Source organism: Papio anubis, chromosome 7 (genome assembly GCF_008728515.1).
Source record: "Papio anubis isolate 15944 chromosome 7, Panubis1.0, whole genome shotgun sequence".
In the NCBI taxonomy this organism is placed as follows: Eukaryota; Metazoa; Chordata; class Mammalia; order Primates; family Cercopithecidae; genus Papio; species Papio anubis.
In genome coordinates this window covers 37,215,233-37,237,448 of record NC_044982.1, presented here as the reverse complement: position 1 = coordinate 37,237,448, position 22,216 = coordinate 37,215,233, and the positions used below count along the sequence as shown (strand labels likewise).

At 40.1% G+C, this 22,216-nt stretch overlaps 1 protein-coding gene across 1 annotated transcript in view; it reads left to right on the top strand.

Moving 5' to 3' along the window:
- SLC39A9 (solute carrier family 39 member 9) overlaps positions 1-22,216 on the top strand; it is a 58,596-nt gene that overhangs the window by 790 nt on the left and 35,590 nt on the right. The window lies entirely within an intron of this gene.

Below are 22,216 nucleotides of genomic sequence, written 5' to 3'. Positions count from 1 at the left end.
TAGTTGAGGCTGCAGTGAGCCATGTTTGGGCCACTGCAGTGCAGCCTGGACAGCAGAGTGAGATCGTGTCTCCAAAAAAAAAAAAAGAAAAGAAAAAGAAAAAAAAGAAGGAGAAAGTTATTTGTCCTCATGAACTGAAATCAATATAACTTCTTTTTGAGAAAGTCAAACGCACCTTTCTGAGGAAAGCTGTTTTGTTTTGTTTTTTGGATGCGTGTACTAGAATGAATATAAGAAAAAACTAAATTAGATTGTTCTTAACTCACATTTCCTTTTAAAGAAGGGGAGCCTTGGAATTGATATTCTGAAGCTGTTTCAAATCTATTTGCTTAGCAATTAATTTTTTTTAATATGTTTTGACATTTTCGTTAATTTGATTGGCATTCCTTGAACAAACATTAAGCGAGGGTCCCGGGAAGATAGTCCCGGGAAGAAGAAGCACTGTTCAATGAACATGCCGATAGGTCCTTTAGGTAGGCATAAATGATTCACGAAGTGCACAGTGTTCAAAGATTTAGGGGGAAAATCTACTACAAGATTTCATGAGTTTGTCCTAGAGTTCAGCAGTAAAATAGGCCCTAGTTTCAATGCCATTCCTGAAAGTACTTTCAAAGGAGGCCTGAAGTAGAAAGGAGAAGTATAAATGAAACATTAAGTACACCTTGAAGAAACCTGAGGAAGAGGAGACATTACAGGTGAAAATAGCCTGTGGGTGGGAAAGAAGGTGGGACAAGGTGTTGTCAGTTTGAGGAAAAGTAAAGCCCATAGCCAGATGGAACAGAGGCTTAAATTGTTGCTGCTCTTTTTCTGTTTCCTTTTTAATCTGTACCCCTCCGCATCTAATGATAGCATTTTTAAAAATTATGTGCATTACCTAACCTCACTTAAAAAACTCAAGCTCGGTGCGTTGGCGCGCGCCTATAGTCGTAGCTACTCAAGAGGATAAGGTGGGAGGATTGCTTGAACCCAGGAGTTGGCCTGGGCAACATTGAGACTCCTTCTCTTAAAAAAAAAAAAAAAAGAAAAGAAAAGAAAAGAAAAATCATTGACATAGATGAGGAAACAGAGACTGGATAGGTTCATGAAGTTTATTAGAATCAGAAGAGAGGTATTTTTTCAGTCTAGCTTTTCTAACTCATACCAGTTCGTAGCCACTAAGCATTTTGGCAAAGGTACAAGATACATATACATGGTAGCCTGTGTGCGGAATCCAGCCTGCAGGCTGTTCCATTAGCAGAAAGTTTATTATTGTTGTTCTTTACCAGTATCTCCTCAAGGCAAAGGTTGGGTTGGGCTGAGTAGCAGCTGTTAGGCACAGTCCTCCTTGCCCTTGAAGCCTATTTCACTTATTTGGGTTACCTGCCTGCCCAGTACTTTGTGAACCTGCCGTGTTTCCTTTGACATTATCATATTTTCTTATAATTATATTAGAATTGAATTGACATTAGTAGGGCCAACATGTGTGAGATTTGGGTTGGTTTGTATATTTTTAAACTTATTGAAGTAATATTTATGAATAATTATAGTTCTGATAAGCAACCAGTAAAACTTTTTATTTCTATAAAATGCTTATAACTTTACCAATTTCAGTATTTTTTCAAACTTCCTTGAATGATTATTGCAATATGCAGATATATACTATTTCCTTTTTCACTGGAAGGAAATGTTTACAGGAGTGGTATTATTAACTGGGCCATTATAATGTAATTAGTATGTCATGTCATTTGTGGCTTTCTTAAATTGACGGTCAAGTGGTCTTTTCCAGCTGTAGGTCTTAAAATGCTATAAATCAGCATTCATAATATCTGTTTATTATTAGAGTAGATGCAATGCATTTTGAGCTATTAGAATAAAAAATGAAAGTTATATATAACTTAAAGACATCTTAGAATTCAACTAGAATTTCTGTCTCCTAGGAACTAAATATTTTTTCTAGGTAAAATATGCCGTTATGATGGACCAATGTTATAATGAAACTAGTGAGCTGGTAAATTTGTAAAAGTAAATTTCATTCATGGGGGACTGGAAAGCACAATTTCTTTCCTTAGATAATTCCCCAAACTCCTACACTGGATAAACGACTTGCCTTTTTAAGGAAGTCTGGCTTTCTTAGAGACTAGTATTATTATTTTACAGTTCACTTTCATTTATATCAGCGGTGTCCAATCTTTTGGCTTCCCTGGGCCCCATCAGAAGAAGAATTATCTCAAACCACATATAAAATACACTTAACACTAAGAGAGCTGACGAGCTTAAAAAAAAAAAAAATGCAAAAAACCCTCATAATGTTTTAAGAAAGTGTATGAATTGGTGTAAGGCTTCATTCAAAGTGCTGCTGGGTTGCCTGCGGCCCACGAGCCATGAGTTGGACAAGCTTGATTTACATGAAAAGATATGCTTTTTATTCATGTTTTTAATCTTGCTGCTGCTTTCTCATTCGATGCTTTTTCTTAAGAATTTCTCAGAACAGGAATAAAAGTCAGATGATCAATTATGGCAAGATTAGTATTTAAAAATAAGTTAAAATCAGGTTGTCTGAAATTGCAGTAGTGGTGGGGTCGGTCTGCCTGCCAGATGTGACCACCAAGAGGTTTATGTGACATTGATTTCTCTGTCAGTTTCTCTTCATCCCAAAACTACCTTTCTTGATACTTTTGTGGCCTTCTTCCTTGCACTTTGACCTGGCAACTGTACCTTCATGCCTTAAAAATTTATAAAACAAAGGAAAAAAAATCTGATTCTCAAATGCAATTGTAAGTAACTATGATAATCAGGATGTTAATTTTTTCAGTATACGGGAAAGAGAAACACTTTTAACTTTTAAAGGAGGCCGACCAGGCGCGGTAGCTCACGCCTGTAATCCCAGCACTTTGGGAGGCTGAGGTGGGCGGATCACCGGAGGTCAGGAGTTCGAGACCAGCCTGGCCAACATGGCGAAACCCCGTCTCTTCTAAAAATACAAAAATTAGCTGAGCGTGGTGGCACACGCCTGTAATCCTAGGAGGCTGAGGCAGGAGAATTGCTTGAACCCGGGAGGCGGAGGTTGTAGTGAGCCGAGATCCCACCATTGCACTCCAGCCTGGGGAACAAGAGCGAAACTTCATCTCAGAAAAAAATAAAAAAATAAAGAATAAAAAAAAAAACAAAGGAGGCCAAAGCATACTTTACAGAAATTAAGTCCCGTTTGGTAAGGGAGTGAGACACACTGGTTTACAGTTAACACTATCTTATGTTTTTTCAATTGAATTGCTAATGAGTAGTTTTCTTTCGCTCTAAATAACAATGTTACATAAGTAGGTTGAGAGCCTATATTACCTACTATAAACTCAGTGCTGCTCCAGTTGATAAATGGAGCTGATACAAAAACGGATGGCCCAAGTGGAATTTCAGATTGATTGTCTGAGGGTTGTTAGTCACCTGAGTATGTCTCCTCTTTGTCACAGAGCTGGTAACAGAGAGCAAGCTGTTTTTGGCTCAGAGCTCTACAGCAGTATTCCTCAAACTGCCTGGTAAAGGATCAGTTTTTGTTTTTAATTTTTATTTCAATCCATGCCAATACACTTATAAAAATGAAATAGTAGGAAAATGAAGTAAAAAAAAGACAGAAAATACAAGCCCAAATGTATTGTTGTTCAATTCAACAGATAAAAAATTGCTACTATAATTGTAATAATCATATTGCTCTAAAAATTTCTGAAGGCTTTATCTCAGTTTCCATACTTTTCTTATTGCAGTCCAGTCTGAGTTATAATGCCACATTTTTCATGCATTAAAACAGTAAAGCAGGCCAGGCATGGTGGCTCACGCCTGTAATCCCAGCACTTTGGGAGGCCGAGGCAGGCGAATCACCTGAGGTCGGGAGTTCAAGACCAGCCTGACCAACACAGAGAAACCCCGTCTCTACTGAAAATACAAAATTAGTTGGGCATGGTGACGCATGCCTGTAATCCCAGCTACTTAGGAGGCTGAGGCAGGAGAATCACTTGAACCTGGGAGGCGGAGGTTGCAGTGAACCAAGATTGTGCCATTGCACTCCAGCCTGGGCAGCAAGAGCGAAACTCCCTCTCAAAACAAACAAACAAACAAACAAACAAAACCCAGCAAAGGTGGGGCTAGTGGCGCACACCGGTTAGTCCCAGCTACTCCAAATGCTGATGTGGAAGGATCACTTGAGCCCAGGAGTTCAGGGTTGCAGTGAGCTATGAGTGTGCCTGTGAATAGCCACTGGCAACATAGGGAGATCTACTCCCTAAAATAACCAACAGCATAAATCCGTAAGTTGGCAGATGAAGGTAGTGCTATTCTTAGGGTGATTTTACAGTTGAATATGATTAATAATGCACTAATTTCAAAAGGGACTGTCTGAAACAATATCATTCAAAATCAGTGTTACTACTTGAACAAGCTATTAAAATCCAAGTCTCTTCTGTTAAATGACCTTCTAGAATTGTTGTGAGGTTGAAATAATATAAGCACAGGGTTAACACTATGTCTAGAACATAATAAAAACTTTCAAAAATGTTGAAGCAGATTCTCAATACTGATTAGAAAAACTTTTAAAGATTTCATTTTTATAACTTTGTTCTAATTTATAATTGTTAAACCTTTTATTTGGAAACAGACTTATTAATGGTAAAGCTCCTCCCCCTCCTCCCCTTCTCAGTCATGGAAACTTCTCGGCGATTTGGAATCCGAAGGTCTTCTTTTGGGGTTTGGTTTGCATTACTATTTACCATTCTATTTGGAGAGGCCAGAGCTTTTCCTCTACCCTCCCTGCTTTATAGTATTTTTCTTAGTATTTAACTTTCTTTTCTTCATTATATTTACTCTTATTTTAAGCTTTGTTTTGTTCTTTCATGTTTTAAAGTTTTGTGTCTGTATTAGTCCATTTTCGTACTGCTAATAAAGACATACCTGAGACTGGGTAATTCATAAAGGAAAGAGGTTTAATTGACTCACAATTCAGCATAGCTGGGGAGGCCTAAGGAAACTTACAATCATGGCAGAAGAGGAGGCAAACACATCCTTCTTCATGGGGCGGCAGGATGGAGAAGTGCTGAGTAAAATAGGGAAAGCCCCTTATAAAACCATCAGCTCTCATGAGAACTCACTATCACAAGAACAGCGTGAGGGTAACCATCCCCATGATTAAATTACCTCCCACCACATGGGAACTGCAACTCAAGATGGGATTTGGGTGGGGACCCAACCAAACCATATCAGTGTCTGATTATAATAACTGACTCATTCATAGTAAGTATCTTTAGGGGTTTGAGTTACCCTCAAATCAAAGGTTTATTGTATCTGAAGAACAAATTTGTTCAGTATGCTTCTGCCTCTACAATAGGTTCTCTTTGATGTAGATTTAGCAAAATTACATTTTTAAGGACTTTTATGTTGTCTGGTACATTGCTCTTACCCTCTTATGGTAATACAAGAGATTTTATACCTGTTTGGAATTTCATTTGTAAATTCTAAGATTTGGGCCAGGCGTAGTGGCTTATACCTGTAATTCCAGTGCTTTAGGAGGCTGAAGTTGGAAGATTGCTTGAGGCCAGGAGCTTGAGACCAACCTGGGCAACAAGTGAGACCCTGTCTCAGAAGAATGAACGTAAATTATAAGATTTTAAACTTTGCAATCTCAGTAAATTTATCATATCTGGAAAGAAATCATCAGCTTGTCTTTTCTCAGATTGAACTACAGATTATTGTTTCATAAGGATCTTTGATAAAACTAAGTTTGGATCAAATAAAATCCAGATACAATATGATTCAATATTGTTTTCCTGAAAAACTTTGTTTTCTCCAGGATACTATATTGACAAACGTAATTAAGACCTATCTGCATAATAATATTAATAATGTTTATTGAGCTCTTTCTGTGTACCAGGCACTGACGTACACTATCTAATTAATCCTCAGGACAAGACTGTGAGATACTGTTAAACCTCACTTTACAAATGAACAAGCTCAGGCTTGGAGAGGCCACAGACTGTGATAGAGGTGTGATTTGGAACTAAGTCATTTTGATTCCTATTGCCAAATCAATCACTTTACTACTAAATGTTGCCTTTCCGAATGAACACTGTGTGAAGAAGGAATGAAAATAGGATCTATCTAAATTGATGCCTTTAGCTCCCCAAATTAGGAACATCTTTCATACCTTCCACAGTATGTCTCATGCTTTCTGCCTAGTCAGTGGAGTAGAACTTGAGACTCCAGAGGTAAACAATCTCCAAATACCATTGAAACCTGTAAGAAATAAGTTAATATGTCTTAGATGCCCTTTAAATTAACACCTGCCAATTTGGAATCTGAAGTAGTTCCCATTGTGAACTATCCAAGATCAATTTCACACTTGACATCTTCACAGGTTAGTCATAAATTGTGCTGTTCAAGAAGTGACATCCTTTTCAAGAGAAGATGACCTGAAATGGATTCAGAATGTTTCTGCATATGATAGTCTTAACCTCTCCTCTAATTAAAGAATTTAGTGATGAGACTTTTGTTGAATGGCAAGGTCCCCTTCAGCTCAGTCTGGAATTTCCGGTAACAAGTACTGGCTGGGCGCAGTGGCTCACGCCTGTAATCCCAGCTACTTGGGAGGCTGAGGCAGGAGAATTGCTTGAACCTTGGAGACAGAGATTGTAGTGAGCTGAGACTGTACCATGGCACTGCAGCCTGGGCAACAGAACGAGACTCTGTCTAGAAAAAAAAAAAATAGTACTAAGTATGAGTACTGGTATTTCTTAAAACCTATAATGAAATTATGGAAATCTCAATCCTCCTTAAATACTAATATTCAATTTTTAACTTTATTGAAATAAAATGGAAATAAGTATTAGTTGGGCTGGAAATTCTTTTTTTTTTTTTCTTTTTGAGATAGAGTCTTGCTCTGTTGCCCAGGCTGGAATGCAGTGGCACGATCTCGGCTCACTGCAACCTCCCCCTCCCAGGTTCAAGCGATTCTCCTGCCTCAGACTCGCCAGTAGCTAGGATTACAGGTGCGCACCACCGTAACCAGCTAATTTTTTGTATTTTTAGTAGAGATGAGGTTTCACCGTGTTAGCCAGGATGATCTAGATCTCCTGATCTTGAGATCCACCTGCCTCGGGCTCCCAAAGTTCCGGGATTACAGACGTGAGCCACCACGCCCAGCCCTGGAAATCCCTATATGGAAATTCATTTTTAAATGAAAAGGTCTTGAGGGTAACTAATAGATAATTACATCAAACTATCTGTTGCGAACTCTGTATTTATCTAAGGTTATTCTTTTCCTTTTCCTTTTCCTTTACCTTTTCCTTTTCCTTTTCCTTTCCTTCCCTTTCCCTTTTCCCTTTTCTCTTTCCCTTTCCTGTTTCGCTCTTGCTGCCCAGGCTGCAATCTTGGTTCACTGCAACCTCTGCCTCCGAGGTTCAAGTGATTCTCCTGCCTCAGCCTCCTGAGTAGCTGGAATTACAGGCATGCGCTGCCATGCCCCACCAATTTTGTATTTTTAGTAGAAACAGGGTTTCTCCATGTTGGTCAGGCTGGTCTCAAACTCCTGACCTCAGGTGGTCTGCCTGCCTTGGCCTCCCAAAGTGTTGGGATTACAGGCTTGAGCCATCGCGCCTGGCCAATTGTCTTTTTCTTTTTTTTTTTTGTTTTGAGACAGAATTTCGTTCTTGTTGCCCAGGCTGGAGTGCAATGGCACGATCTCGGCTCACTGCAACTTCCTCGTCTCATGTTCAAGAGATTCTCCTGCCTCAACCTCCCAAGTAGCTGGGTGGTGCCTGCCACCACACCCAGCTAATTTTTGTGTTTTTAGTAGAGACAGAGTTTCACCATATTGGCCAGGCTGGTCTCGAACTCCTCGGGTGATCCACCTGCCTTGGCCTCCCAAAGTGCTGGGATTACAGATGTGAGCTACCACGCCCAGCCTGAGGTTAATTTTCTATTAACCAAAACATTGTACCCTAGCTCCTGCACCTTGTCGTATACTCCTTTCATTAATTATACATTTGACAGAGACAAATTGGGGAAAGAAGACAGATCCTAAAAGCCAAAAACTGAACAATTAAATATGTCTTGTAGAGGAGCAATTTAGCATAGTGTTTAAGATTATATATTCTGGGCCGGGGCAGTGGCTCACGCCTGTAATCCCAGCACTTTGGGAGGCCGAAGTGGGCGGATCATGAGGTCAGGAGATCAAGACCATCCTGGCTAACATGGTGAAACCTCGTGTTTACTAAAAATACAAAAATTAGCTGGGCGTGATGGCACATGCCTGAAGTCCCAGCTACTCGGGAGGCTGAGGCAGGAGAATCACTTGAACCTGGGAGGCGGAGGTTGCAGTGAGCCGAGATTGCACCACTGCACTCCAGCCTGGGCAACAGAGCGAGACTCTGTCTCAAAAAAAAAAAAAAAAAAGATTATATATTCTGGAGCTAGACTACATAGGTTCAGATTATGACTCTGCCATTGCTGGCTGTGTAAACCTGGGCAAATTGAACTTTCTATGTCTCTGTTTCCTTTTCTGTAAAGTGGAGATAATAGAAGTACCTACCTCATAAGATTGTTTTGAGGATGAATGAGCTAATATATGTAAAGTGACTATAATAGAAATGCCTGGCATAGTAAGTACTTAATAAATGTTACTATAATGATGATGAAAGAGAAGAATTTGGTAGCACCTCCCTTGTGTAGAACTTGGCCATCCAGAAGCCACATTAATCTAAAGGACCAGCAAAGTCTCTGATTAGCCAAATAGCCTGAAGAACAAGCATTTTGTTTGCTCTCTACTGTTCCTGGTTCTCATTTGGCTCCTGTGTATCTTTTTTATGTAATTCTGGTAGGCTAGTGAGCCAGTTATCAATTTATTTCCTCTCAGCTTTAAATTCAGTCTTCACTGACTACTCTGCAAAAACGCATCTGGGTCCCATAAATATTTTTCCTCTACCAGCTAGCACAATGTTATGCTTTGTCTGCAAGGGGTACTGGAGAGAAATTGTAAGTGGAAGTGGTTTTCTTTCTTGGTTCTGCCACACTTGCCCGGCGCCAATTCCTGTAGCACAGGCACCCTCCCCTGTGTCCAGTTCCTGCGATGCACCCAGCTTCTTCAGCACAGGTTCCTGCAACACATGTGACTGTGGCTTTCCCAGCCTCTAGCCAGGCTTCCCTGAGACCCAGCTCCTGCACCACCAAAGGCTTCTCCAGCCCCAGGCTCCTGCTGCACACACAGTTCCTCACGCACACAGCAGTTGGTAGTTTCCCCTGGCACTCCCCTTGGGCGGTTTTCTAGTCTTGCCGGTGAGCCGCTTTCCCATGAACAGTTTCCCCAAAACCTCGAGTACAGATTTCCAGCAGGTTCCACCAGCACGGCACTATAGAAACTTCTCTGCCATTCGCGGAGCCCCACCCATCCCCTCTTCACCAGGGTTTGGATCTCAGTTTTTGTGGGGCCTCTTCTTTGAGCACTCTTATCTCAGTGCTAGGATAGTAACTGCCCCATATATCTGCTATTATATTCTTTTTTTGGGAGGGAGATGGAGTTTCGCTCTTGTTGCCCAGGCTGGAGTGCAATGGTGTGATCTTGGCTCACCGCAACTTTCGCCTCCCAGGTTCAAGTGAATGATTCTCCTGCCTCAGCTTCCCAAGTAGCTGGGATTACAGATGCCTGCCACCATGCCTAGCTAATTTTGTATTTTTAGTAGAGACAGGGTTTTTCCGTGTTGGTCAGGCTAGTCTTGAACTCCCGACCTCAGGCGATCCATCTTCTTTGGCCTCCCAAAGTGCTGGGATTACAGGCGTGAGCCACCACGCCCTGCCCTGCTATTATATTCTGTATGGTTCTCTTTTAGTCAATTCCTCATAATTCTAGTCCCCTTTTATGCTTTCATAGGTATTCTTTTCTTTCTTTCTTTCTTTGAGATGGAGTCTTGCTCTGTTGCCCAGGCTGGAGTGCGGTGGTACAATCGTGGCTCACCACAACCTCTGTCTCTGGGTTCAAGCGATTCTCCTGCCTCAGCCTCCCAAGTAGCTGAGATTACGGCTGCCCACCACCATGCCCGGCTAATTTTTGTATTGTTAGTGGAGACAGAGTTTCGCCATGTTGGTCAGGCTGGTCTCAAACTCCTGACCTCAGTTGATCCGCCCACCTTGGCCTCCCAAAGTGCTGGGATTACAAGTATGAGCCACCATGCCCAGATTCCTTTTGTAGGTATTCTTTATGTTAAACTTTCTCTCTTCAAATTATTTTATGCTTTCTCTTTCATGAAAGGACCCTGACTGATACAGGTAGGTAACGGATCATAAATCAAATAAGGCTGAACAGAGAATTAAGCCAGAGTAAAATAAGACAGCCCCGGTGTCATGATATATGGCAGCTGACCTTCACTGTCAGTGCCTGGGAGTCATTAGGGAGAAGTGGGAACTGTGGGCATCTAAAGAGCACATATCATTTGACAACACTAAGTCTTCCTATTTTTCCAAAGCTGGAAATCTGGATTTTTATATTAAGTCTCCTGAATTTTACCCTTTGGCTACTTACTCAAATATTGCATCAGTGCGTGGGCCAAACAACCCATGTTTGTGAGTCGACAAGCCTCTGGACTGCCTGATTTCTAAACTCTCTGCATGTAGAAGGGGTGGGCAAGCAAGTAAAGGAAATAAGTTATAGCATGGTAGTGGGGGTGGGAGAGACTGAAAAAAATTTTGAATTATTACACAATGTTGAAGGGCAGTTGTTTAGAACCGCTTGCTAGAGGGGAAAACATCTCTATGTTCACATTAAAGACACTGTGTTCTTTAATTTGACTGTAGTATAATAATGACTACTTGTCAACTGATATGTCAGGTTCTACGTTAATTTTAACAGTAACCTGGAAAGGGAAGAATTCTTGTCCCACTTGTAGATAAGGAAAGTGGGCCTCAAGTTTAGTAAGTACAAAGCCCCTATTTATATAGCCTCTAATTAAATTAACAATTTTTTAAAAGACACTGTGGAAAATTTAGAAAATATGGTAATGTATAAAAGGAAAATAAAAGTATTATCCTACTGTTCAATTAGAATCACTAATAACATTTTTGTTTCTTTTTTTTTTCTGTTTGTTTGCATTTTTAACATAGTTGATTATGGTTGATATGTGTAATTTACATTCTCCCTTTTATAACCTGGTAGTATATCATAAGCATTTTCCTTTATTCTTAAAAACTTGTTCTAGGCATTTGTTGTTGTTGTTGTTGTTGTTAAGGCAAGGTCTCACTTTGTCACCCAGGCTGGAGTACAGTGGCATGTTTGTTTTGGCTCACTGCAACCTCCACCCCCTGGGCTCAAGCCATCCTTCTACCTCAGCCTCCATTACCTACCTGTATCAGCCAGGGTCCTTTCATGAAAGAGAAAGCATAAAGTAATTTGAAGAGAGAAAGTTTAACATAAAGAATACCTACAAAAGGAATCTGGGCATGGTGGCTCATACCTGTAACCTTGGTAGCTCGGACTCAGGCATGTGCCACCAGGCCCAGCTAATTTTTGTATTTTTTGTAGAGGTGAGGTCTCACTATGTTGCCCAGGCTGGTCTCGAACTCCTGAACTCAAGTAATCCTCTTGCCTTGGCCTCCCAAAGTGCTGAGATTGCAGGTAGGGGACACTGTGCCAAGCCTTGGGCATTTTTTAAAAATGTCGTCATTACATTCAATTACGTACAGAAATTCTTAATATGCATTTAATTTGTTTTTACATTTTTGTCATGATAATAGTGTTGCACGAATATTTTTTTGTCTCAAGTATTGACCATATTTCAGATTATTTTTTCAGGGATAGAATGATAGAGCTAAAGGGCATGAATGTTCTTCAGAAGGTTCTCAATCTATATTACCAGTTTTTAAAAATGCATTTTTCCAACAAATGCAAATAACACTGTATTCTCACAAACTTTATCATTATTCATTTTTAAAACTACTAATTTCATAGAGGAAAAGGTATATTTACTATTTTAGTCTGCTCAGTTCAGTTGAACTTCTTATGCATCAATGATATATTTATTGGCAATGCTTTTCCAGGTTACTTTTCAATGGATTTTTATTTGTTTTGACTTTGTAGTTACATCAAACAATCTTATGGGATTTATATTTAGTTTCTTTTATGTTTAGAAAGGAATTTTATGCAAAAAGAAAAATAAATTAATCTTATTTTCCAAGATTGGGACTACAGGCGCCCGCCACCACGCCTGGCTAATTTTTTTGTGTATTTAGTAGAGATGGGGTTTCACTGTGTTAACTAGGATGGTCTCGATCTCCTGACCTTGTGATCCGCCCACCTCGGCCTCCCAAAGTGCTGGGATACAGGCGTGAGCCACTGCGCCCAGTTATGTTTCTTAATTAAATGTATTTATATGAAATTGTATTATGAGCTTTTATTTTATTTTATTTCTGAGATGGAGTCTCGCTCTGTCACCAGGCTGGAGTGCAGTGGCATGATCTCGGCTCATTGCAACCTCTACCTCCCGGGTCCAAGCAATTCTCCTGCCTCAGCCTCCTGAGTAGCTGGGACTACCGGCACACGCCACCACGCCCATCTCATTTTTGTATTTTTAGTAGAGACGGGGTCTCACCATGTTGGCCAGGATGGTCTTGATCTCTTGACCTCGTGATCTGCCTGCCTCAGCCTCCCATAGTGCTGGGATTACAGGCATGAGCCACTGCGCCCGGCCTATGGCCCTTTATTAAGTATATTTGCATGCCTCTTGAGTGAAACTATCAATTCTGAATCAACTAATCACTGAAAATTCTTGATATAGTTACACTTACAAGGAATATATGAGGTCTATTTCCTGGCACAAATATTCTAAAGATACTCCGCTACATTTGTGTAATTGTTTATATCAGAGCCCAGTGGCCGGTACCAAGTCCCTAGTGCTTTGCATGGTGGTGGGCATTTAATTCCTTCTTTCAATAAATATTTAGGGGAAACTGCTGTGTGCCAGATACTTCCTTATAAATTGAGAATTCAGCAGTAAATTAAAGATCTCTGCCCTGACAGAATTGGTGATTTTGTGGGGAAGGGGTTACAGGGACAAACAATAAACATAGTGTTGAGTGGATGTTTAACTTCATTTGGTAAATAAATGCACTTAATTTCAAAGTGAACTGAAAACAATACAGTAGTTTTACCTCAGGCTGCCTTTCTTCGAAGGAAATACTACAAAGCTAGATGATTCATTCAGATTTACCTTGATGGTCTCTTCCTACAAACTGAAATTCTTTGTTTCTGAATGTTTGATGGTATTATAATTTCATGTTTGCACTTAGATCAGGATTTTCCAGCTTTTGGGTTCCATACATCAGTCATATATTTAAAATTTCAAAGAATCGGCCAGGCGCGGTGGCTCACACCTGTAATCCCAGCACTTTGGGAGGCCAAGGCAGGCGAGACCATCCCGGCTAACACGGTGAAACCCCGTCTCTACTAAAAACACAAAAAATAAGCCGGGCGTGGTGGCAGGCACCTGTAGTCCCAACTACTCTGGAAGCTGAGGCAGGAGAATGGTGTGAACCTGGGAGGCAGAGCTTGCAGTGAGCTGAGATCATGCCACTGCACTCTAGCCTGGGCTACAGAGTGAGACTCCATCTCAAAAAAAAATTTTTTTTTTCAAAGAATCGACACAGGATTACCTCCTTTTAATTTTGCCGTGTAAGGACACTAAAAATAACAAAAACTGGTCACCATAATTTCTTTAAAAAAAGGACATTTTAACCAAAATTAGGTAGGACATAATTTCAGAATAAAAAATAGTTCTTTACATTGAAGAAATAAAGCTTTATGATGTGCTCACTGTGTTGTCCTTATTTTATTTTGTCGTGGACCATTAGAAATTGTCAATAGAGAAGAATTATAACTATTTATAATTTTGTTTCTTCTCTTGATGTTGCTGAGGGATTTTGCTGATTCATACTGTTTTGAAAGGTTGCATGAGTGTCATCTTTTTTGGAGATAAATTTTTTTACAGTGGATTGTATGTATTACGCTATGCAATGAACATTGTCATGGAGTGCAATGCCGAATCTAATCATCCCTGTAACCAGTAACTAGCTTAGTCATGTGATCTTGGGCAAATCACTTCTCATCTTTGGCCTTCGATTCTCCATCTATATACTGAGAGAAAATAATTTTTTATATTTTCTTCCAGTTCTTTAATTTGAATTGATAACTTTGGTAGCTAATATCCCTATTTTTAAAACATGGGTCTAAAGATTAATAAAAATCTTTACTGTGGCTCTCTAAAAATTTCCACCAAACTCCTGTTTATATTTCATATTCTTTTTGTTTGTTTGTTTTGAGACAGGGTATCGGTCTGTCACCCAGGCTGGAGTGCAGTGGCACAGTCTCAGCTCACTGCAACCTCCGCCTCCTGTGTTCAAGTGATTCTGCTCTCTCAGCCTCATGAGTAGCTGGGACTACAGTTGTGCACCATCATACCCGGCTAATTTTTGTATTTTCAGTAGAGACAGGGTTTTGCCATGCTGGCCAGGCTGGTCTCGAATACTTCCTGCTTTTAAAACTTACCTCAATGTAGTTTTTCATGTGACCCCAGAGTAGAGTATTATGAAGCACTTGGTAAGTGCCTAGTAAATTGTGGGTTGATCCAGAATTGTGGACACCACTGGTTTCCCCATGATGTTATTGATATAAAATTGTGGTGAATTATTTTTAAGAAATATCTGAATGGCAGATGAGATTGTTTAAGGAAAATATTTGGAAGTGCCTTTCAGTGTTCGAATTAGATCTCTGACCTTGATTTCAGAGACCTGCCATGAAGAAAGAAGCCTTGTTAAAACTGAATGGTTCTAAAATGAATCCTTTCAGAAATCCTGGCTGACTATATTACTACCCAGTTAATTTTTTTATAAATAGATAATTTTATAGAGTGAAAAGTACATATCTTAATATAGTTTGATGAATTTTAGCAAATGTTTACAAATGTAACTCACATCCCAATCAAGATTTAGAACATATCTATTATTTTTGAAAGTAACCTGATGCCACTTTCCAGTGAATCCCCACTGTGTGGCCACCCTCTCATCCCTGGTCACCAGAGGCAGTCACTGTTCTGATTTCAGTTGTTATAGATTAGTTTGGCCTGTTTTTAAACTTCATATACATTGATTCATACAGTACATATTCTTTTGTGTAAGGCTTCTTTCACGCAAACATCAGGAAAATGTTTATGAGATTTATTCATTTATGTGCTATATGTAGCCGTAGTTTATTCCTTTTTATTGCCAAGTGGTAGTCCATTGTTTAAATATACCACAATTTGTTTATCCATTCTCCTGTCAATGGACATCTCCTCCAGATTGTGGCTATTCTTGATGTAGCTTCTATGAATATTCTTGTACAAGTTTTTTGTGGACATATGTTTTCATTTCTTTTGAGTAAATAATCAAAAGGGGAATGCTAGTTTAACTTTATAAGAGACTGCTGATTTTCCAAAGTAGTTGTACCATTTTATGCTGCCACCAGCAATGTGTGAGTTTTCCAGTTGCTGTATATCTTGTAATTATTTGGAGTTGTCAATCTTTTCAATTTTGGCCATTTTAATGAGTATGAAAAGATATCTTGCATAGTTTTGATTTACATTTTTTCTGATGACTAAATGGTGTTGAGCACCTTTTCATGAGCTTATTAGCCATTAATACATCTTTTGTGAAGTGTCTGTTCAGTGTTTTACCCATTTTTTAATTGGTTGTTTGTCTTTTATTATTGAGTTGTAGACGTTCTTTCTACTTCAAATACAAATCCTTTGTCTGTGTCATGGAGTCTGTTCTGCTTCCCAAGCCAGTACCCCAACCACTAGAATTCTCTCAGTTTACAAGTACCCAATAGCCATTCTGAATGTATAAGGGTTGACCTGGCTGTGTGCTGGGGATCAGGGGGGATTCTCCTCTTGCTATACAGCACATATTGGTTGGTGCTGACATTGCAGCTTTAGTTCCCCCTTTTTCAATAGATACATAGATCCCTTTCTTCCCCTCCAAACAAGGAGGGAGTAATGTTTCAACCAGCCTTTCAGCTAAAAAACTCTTTTCCCATAGAGATAATATTTACAAAAGCTAGTTAGGCTCCCAGCCTCTCAGTCAGAAGTTCCGTAATATATCAGAGATAATAGAGCTACTGTTTTTGCTAACTAACCTCTTTTTTATTGTTATTGTACTTTAAGTTCTAGGGTACATGTGCATAACGTGCAGGTTTGTTACATATGTATACATGTGCTATGTTGGTTTGCTGCACCCATTAACTCGTCATTTACGTTAGGTGTTTCTCCTAATGCTATCCCTCCCTCAGCCCCCACCCCATGACAGGCCCTGGTGTGTGATGTTCCCCGCCCTGTGTCCAAGTGTTTTCATTGTTCAATTCCCACCTATGAGTGAGAATATGCAGTGTTTGGTTTTCTGTCCTTGCAATACTTTGCTCAGAATGATGGTTTCCAGCTTCATCCATGTCCCTATAAAGGACATGAACTCATCCTTTTTTATGGCTGCATAGTATTCCATGGTGTATATGTGCCACATTTTCTTAATCCAGTCTATCGTTGATGGACATTTGGGTTGGTTCCAAGTCTTTGCTGTTGTGAATAGTGCTGCAGCAAACATACATGTGCATGTATCTTTATACTCACATGATTTATAATCCTTTGGGTATATACCCAGTAATGGAATGGCTGGGTCAAATGGTATTTCTAGTTGTAGATCCTTGAGGAATCACCACACTGTCTTCCACAATGGTTGAACTAGTTTACACTTCCACCAACAGTGTAAAACCGTTCCTGTTTCTCCACATCCTCTCCAGCATCTGTTGTTTCCTGACTTTTTAATGATCGCCACTCTAAATGGTGTGAGATGGTATCTCATTGTGGTTTTGATTTGCATTTCTCTGATGACCAGTGATGATGAGCATTTTTTCATGTGTCTGTTGGCTGCATAAATGTCTTCTTTTGAGAAGTGTCTGTTCATATCCTTGGCCCACTTTTTGATGGGGTTGTTTCATTTTTTCTTGTACATTTGTTTAAGTTCTTTGTAGATTCTGGATATTAGCCCTTTGTCAGATGGGTAGATGCAAAAATTTTCTCCCATTCTGTAGGTTGCCTGTTCACTCTGATGGTAGTTTCTTTTGCTGCGCAGAAGCTCTTTAGTTTAATTATTTGTCTATTTTGACTTTTGTTGCCATCGCTTTTGGTGTTTTAGTCATGAAGTCCTTGTTCATGCCTGTGTCCTGAATGGTACTGCCTAGGTTTTCTTCTAGGGTTTTTATGGTTTTAGGTCTAACATTTAAGTCTTTAATCCATCTTGAATTAATTTTTGTATAAGGTGTAAGGCAGGGATCCAGTTTCAGCTCTCTATGTATGGCTAGCCAGTTTTCCCAGCACCATTTATTAAATAGGGAATCCTTTCCCCATTTCTTGTTTTTGTCAGGTTTGTCAAAGATCAGATGGTTGTAGATGTGTGGTGTTATTTCTGAGGCCTCTGTTCTGTTCCATTGGTCTGTCTCTGTTTTGGTACCAATACCATGCTGTTTTGGTTACTATAGCCTTGTAGTGTAGTTTGAAGTCAGGTAGCGTGATGCCTTCAGCTTTATTCTTTTGGCTTAGGATTGTCTTGGCAATGTGGGCTCTTTTTTGGTTCCATATGAACTTTAAAGTAGTTTTTTCCAATTCTGTGAAGAAAGTCATTGGTAGCTTGATGGGGATGGCAGTGAATCTCTAAGTTACCTTGGGCAGTATGGCCATTTTCCCGATATTAATTCTTCCTATCCATGAGCATGGGATGTTCTTTCATTTGTTTGTGTCCTCTTATATTTCGTTGAGCAGTGGTTTGTAGTTCTCCTTGAAGAGGTCCTTCACATCCCTTATAAGTTGGATTCCTAGGTATTTTATTCTCTTTGTAGCCATTGTGAATGAGAGTTCACTCATGATTTGGCTCTCTGTTATTGGTTTAGAGGAATGCTTGTGATTTTTGCACATTGATTTTGTGTCCTGAGACTTTGCTGAAGTTGCTTATCAGCTTAAGGAAATTTTGGGCTGAGACGATGGGATTTTCTAAATATACCATCATGTCATCCGCAGACAGGACAATTTGACTTCCTCTTTTCCTAATTGAATATGCTTTATTTATTTATCTTGCCTGATTGCCCTGGCCAGAACTTCCAACACTATGTTGAATAAGAGTGGTGAGAGAGGGCATCCCTGTCTTGTGCCAGTTTTCAGAGGAAATGCTTACAGTTTTTGCCCATTCAGTATGGTATTGGCTGTAGATTTGTCATAAATAATTTATTATTTTGAGATATGTCCCATCAATACTAGTTTATTGAGAGTTTTTAGCAGGAAGGGCTGTTGAATTTTGTCGAAGGCCTCTTCGGCATCTATTGAGATAATCATGTGGTTTTTGTCTTTGGTTCTGTCTATGTGATGGATTATGTTTATTGATTTGCATATGTTGAACCAGACTTGCATCCCAGAGATGAAGCCAACTTAATCTTGGTGGATAAGCTTTTTGATGTGCTGCTGGATTCAGTTTGCCAGTATTTTACTGAGGATTTTCGCATCGATGTTCATCAGGAATATTTTTCTAAAATTCTCTTTTTATTTTGTTGTGTCTCTGCCAGGCTTTGGTATCAGGATGATGCTGACCTCATAAAATGAGTTAGAGAGGATTCCCTCTTTTTCTATTGATTGGAATAGTTTCAGAAGGAATGGTACCAGCTCCTCTTTGTACCTCTGGTAGAACTCGGCTGTGAATCTGTCTGTTCCTGGACTTTTTTTGGTTGGTAGGCTATTAATTATTGCCTCAATTTCAGAGCCTGTTATTTGTCTATTCAGGGATTCAACTTCTGGTTTAGTCTTGGGAAGGTGTATATGTCCAGGAATTTATCCATTTCTTCTAGATTTTCTAGTTTATTTGCTTAGAGTGTTTATAGTATTCTCTGATGGTAGTTTGTATTTCTGTGGGACCGGTGGTGATATCCCCTTTATCATTTTTTATTGTGTGTATTTGATTCATCTGTCTTCTTTATTAGTCTTGCTCTAGGAGTCTATCAATTTTGTTGATCTTTTCAAAAAACCAGCTCCTGGATTCATTGATTTTTTGAAGGGTTTTTTGCATCTCTATCTCCTTCAGTTCTGCTCTGATCTTAGTTATTTCTTGCCTTCTGCTAGCTTTTGAATGTGTTTGTTCTTGCTTTTGTAGTTCTTTTGCAATGTTAGGTGTCGATTTTAGATCTTTCTTGCTTTCTCTTGTGGGCATTTAGTGCTATAAATTTCCCTCTACACACTGCTTTAAATGTGTCCAAGAGATTCTGGTACATTGTGTCTTTGTTCTCATTGGTGTCAAAGAACATCTTTATTTCTGCCTTCATTTCGTTATTTACCCAGTAGTCATTCAGGAGCAGGTTGTTCAGTTTCCATGTAGTTGAGCGATTTTGAGTGAGTTTCTTAGAGTTCTAGTTTGATTGCACTGTGGTCTGAGAGACAGTTTGTTGTGATTTCTGTTCTTTTACATTTGCTGAGGAGTGCTTTACTTCGAACTATATGTGGTCAATTTTGGAATAAGTGTGATGTGGTGCTGAGAATAATGTATTTTCTGTTGATTTGGGGTAGAGAGTTCTGTAGATGTCTATTAGGTCTGCTTGGTGCAGAGTTGAGTTCAAGTCCTGGATATCTTTGTTAACCTTCTGTCTCATTGATCTAATATTGACAGTGGAGTGTTAAAATCTCCCATTATTATTGTGTGGAAGTCTCAGTCTCTTTGTAGGTCTCTAAGGACTTGCTTTATGAATCTAGGTGCTCCTGCATTGGGTACATATATATTTAGGATAGTTAGCTCTTCTTGTTGAATTGATCCCTTTACTATTATGTAATGGCCTTCTTTGGCTCTTTTGATCTTTGTTGGTTTAAAGTCTGTTTTATCAGAGACCAGGATTGTAACCCCTGCTTTTTTTTTTTTGCTTTCCATTTGCTTGGTAGATCTTCCTCCATCCCTTTATTTTGAGCCTATGTGTGTCTCTGCACGTGAGATGGGGCTCCTGAATACAGCACACTGATGGGTCTTGACTCTTTATCCAATTTGTCAGTCTGTGTCTTTTAATTGGGGCATTTAGCCCATTTACATTTAAGATTAATATTCTTATGTGTGGATTTGATCCTGTCATTATGATGTTAGCTGGTTGTTTTGCCCGTTAGTTGATGCAGTTTCTTCCTAGAATTGATGGTCTTTGCAATTTGGCATGTTTTTGCAGTGACTGGTACCAGTTGTTCCTTTCCATGTTTAGTGCGTCCTTCAGGAGCTCTTGTAGGGCAGGCCTGGTGGTGACAAAATCTCTCTGCGTTTGCTTGTCTGTAAAGGATTTTATTTCTTCTTCACTTATGAAGCTTAGTTTGGCTGGATATTAAATTCTGGGTTGAAATTTCTTTTCTTTGAGAACGTTGAATATTGTCCCCCACTCTCTTCTGGCTTGTAGAGTTTCTGCTGAGAGATCTGCTGTTAGTCTGATGGGCTTCCCTTTGTGGGTAACCTGACCTTTCTCTCTGGCTGCCCTTAATATTTTTTCCTTCATTTCAACCTTGGTGAATCTGACTATTATGTCTCTTGAGGTTGCTCTTCTCGAGGAGTGCCTTTGTGGTGCTCTCTGTATTTCCTGAATTTGAATGTTGTCCTGCCTTGCTAGGTTGGGGAAGTTCTCCTGGATAATATCCTGAAGAGTGTTTTCCAACTTGGTTCCATTCTCCCCATCACTTTCAGGTACACCAATCAAACGTACATTTGGTCTTTTCACATAGTCCCATATTTCTTGGAGGCTTTGTTCATTTCTTTTTACTCCTTTTTTCTCTAAACTTCTCTTCTCACTTCATTTCATTAATTTGCTCTTCAATCACTGATACACTTTCTTCCACTGATCAAATCAGCTACTGAAGCTTGTGCATGTGTCGTGTAGTTCTCGTGCCATGGTTTTCAGCTCCATCAGGTCATTTAAGGTCTTCTCTATGTTGTTTATTCTCGTTAGCCATTCGTCTAATCTTTTTTCAAGGTTTTTAGCTTCCTTGCAACGGGTTTGAACATCCTCCTTTGGCTCGGAGAAGTTTGTTATTACCGGCCTTCTGAAGCCTACTTCTGTCAACTCGTCAAAGTCATTCTCCATCTAGCTTTATTCCGTTGTTGGCGAGGAGCTGCAATCCTTTGGAGGAGAAGGGGCGCTCTGGTTTTTAGAATTTTCAGCTTTTCTGCTCTGGTTTCTCCCCATCTTTGTGGTTTTTATCTACCTTTGGTCTTTGATGACGGTCACCTACAGATGGGGTTTTGGTGTGGATGTCTTTTTTGTTGATGTTGATGCAATTCCTTTCTGTTTGTTAACAGTTTTCCTTCTAACAGTCAGGTCCCTCAGCTGCAGGTTTGTTGGAATTTGCTGGAGATCCACTCCAGACCCTGTTTGCCTGGGTATCACCAGCAGAGGCTGCAGAACAGCAAATATTGCAGAACAGCAAATATTGCAGAAAAGCAAATATTGCTGCCTGATCCTTCCTTTGGAAGCTTCGTCTCAGAGGAGCACCTGGCTGTATGAGATGTCAGTTGCCCCTACTGGGAGGTATCTCCCAGTTAGGCTACACAGGGGTCAGGGAACCACTTGTGGAGGGAGTCTGAGGAGGCGGTCTGTCCGTTCTCAGAGCTCAAATACCATGCTGGGAGAACCACTGCTCTCTTCAGAGCTGTCAGACAGGAACACTTAAGTCTGCCGAAGTTTCTGCTGCCTTTTGTTCAGCTATGCCCTGCCCCCAGAGTTGGAGTCTACAGAAGCAGGTAGGCCTCGCTGAGCTGTGGTGGGCTCCACCCAGTTCGAACTTCCTGGCCTCTTTGTTTACCTACTCCAGCCTCAGCAATGGCAGACGCCCCTCCCCCAGCCAGGTTGCCTCCTCAAAGTTCGATCTTGGGCTGCTGTGCTAGCAGTGAACAAGGCTCCACAGGCATGGGACTCGCTAAGCCAGGAGCGGGATATAATCTCCTGGTGTGCTGTTTGTTAAGACCGTTGGAAAAGCACAGTATTTGGGTGGCAGTCTCCTGATTTTCCAGATGCAGTCTGTCACGGCTTCCCTTGGCTAGAAAAGGGAAATCTCCTGACCCCTTGTGCTTCCCAGGTGAGGTGATGCCCCACCCTGCTTCGGCTCACCCTCCATGGGCTGCACCCACTGTCCAG